The sequence below is a fragment of the Quercus robur genome, chromosome 5 (genome assembly GCF_932294415.1).
Source record: "Quercus robur chromosome 5, dhQueRobu3.1, whole genome shotgun sequence".
NCBI lineage: Eukaryota > Viridiplantae > Streptophyta > Magnoliopsida > Fagales > Fagaceae > Quercus > Quercus robur.
Genome location: NC_065538.1, coordinates 25,885,347 through 25,887,644, shown reverse-complemented (window position 1 = coordinate 25,887,644; position 2,298 = coordinate 25,885,347).

Genomic DNA, 2,298 nt, shown 5'->3' with positions numbered 1-2,298 from the left:
GGATAGCCAATGCCTCAATGACCTCTGCATCTTGTACACCATCCACTTTCTCTGTCAAAGCTGCCAACACCCATCCTTGACAGTCACGCACCACCACACCAATGCCTGCTTTATTAGATTCTTTGAAGATGGCTCCATCAACATTAGCTTTGAACCAGCCTTGAGGGGGTGGTACCCATTTCAAATTTTCCTTTGGTCTATCAGCTTTCATTCCTTCCTTTATGGATTGAAATTCAAGTCTGAAGTTGTTGGCCCAGGAAACCACATCATGAGGCACTTTATCAAGCTCATTCACTCTTATTTTGTTTCGGCAAAACCATAAAGACCAAGCTAGGATTGCGAATAGCTCCTGTAACTCTAGTTGGTCTAATTGGAAAATAAATTTTGTCACCTCCTCAAAATTTTGGTGCTGAGAGTTACAACACAAGCTCCAAATTGGGCTGCTTTCCCACACAACTCTTGTTGAAGGACAAAGCCATAGGATATGATTTGTGTCCTCTTTTTCTGCACCACTTCTCTCACAAACTTCCCAAACTTGTACTCCCCATTTCTTTAAATTCAACTTAGTGGGCAGTGAATTAATTAGTGCTCTCCATAGGAAATGCTTGATCTTTGAAGGGATGTTTAGCTTCCATATCTTACACCAAATAGTATTCTCTTTGATGCGTGAGCTACTTGGTTGATTAGCTTCCTCCCTTGCAAGAACCATTCGATATGCACTACGGACTGTGTATTTGCCATCCTTTGATTCAGCCCAAATCAAGCGGTCAAGTGGTTTTCGATCACTCAGTTGGATTTTTTTAAATAAGATTAGCTTCCTCAAGCCAGAAAATTTGGTCAATTAGATCATTTCTCCATCTCATGTTTTCCCAATCAATGAGCTCTTCAACTTTAGCATCATGAGGTAATTGACTAACTGGGGATTGGACCTTATGTGTAAGTGAGTTTGGCAGCCATGGGTCTCCCCAAATTTTCACTTTATTACCTCTCCCAATCCACTACTTACTGCCCATCTCTATTAAATGTTTAACGCCCTTTATACTATTCCAAGCATATGACCCCTTAGCCCGGTCATTTAGATTGAGAATATTCCCATCCTTAAAGAAGCGGTGTTGGAATACTTTGTAGGCCAAAGTGCTGCTGCTGTTTAATAGTCTCCAAAATTGCACAAGTTGCACAAGTGTTGAACAAAGTTTGTTCAAGAAATTTGTAATCGGAGACAAAGTTTTGCCCTAGTTCATCATTCTTGTGAAGAAGTTGTTGTGTATGTGCACCGTAGAGTTTTGTGACCAAGCATCTTCTTGATCTTCATCATTAGGATGAATTGAAAAACTTTGCAGCCAACAACCTTCTCTACAATTGTCACTACAGAATAAGTTTAATTGGGTATTGGGGTAAGGGTTCAACTGTAGGTTGGTATAAAGTACTGTGATTCCTTTACTTGTAACTGCTTGTTGTGATAATAGTGAAGTTTTGGGAGTGGTGACCTGAAAATCACCTGGTGGAGTTTTTGCCGTGTAGGTTTTCCCCATTCGTAAATAAGTGACCGTGTTATTTATTTTCCACTACATAATTAGTTTATTGGTGATTTGTTTGTGCTATCACTCGTTTGCATGTTAATTAACTTAATGAATTCACTTGGCTAAATTAATCGGTTAATTTATCACAAATGGTCAATTCGTTTTTTGGCCTATTAAGTGGTATCAAAGCAGGCACACTTTGATTAGGGTTTAATCTTGACTGTGTTGATCCATTGACCCCTGTTTGTCATGGATAGAGGACAGTTGTTAATCATACCTCCTTTATTTGATGAGACTAACTATGCATACTAGAAAGTATACATGAGGGCTTTCTTGTAGTCTTTAGATGAGAAAGTGTGGCAAGTTGTTGAGATAGGCTGGACCAAGCCGAAGGAAGCGCCGGCCGATTGGGATGATTCCTAGATCAAGGCGGCAAACTTCAACAGCAAAGCGTTGAATAGCTTAATCAGTGCGGTCACAAATAAGGAGTTCAAGAAGATATCCTCCACTGAAACTGTTAAGGAAGCATGAACCATCATCTAGACAACCTATGAAGGAACAAAGGTTGTTAAAGATTTAAAGCTTTAGAGGCTCACTACAAGTTTTGAAGAGATTAAGATGGAGGAAGATGAGTCGTTTGATGAGTTCTATGCCAAGCTCAAGGACATAGTGAACTCAGCTTTAGGACATAGTGAACTCAGCTTTCAATCTTGGGGAAACCATTCTTGAACCCAAGATTGTGAGAAAGGTGCTCAGATCTTTACCTGAGAGATTCCAT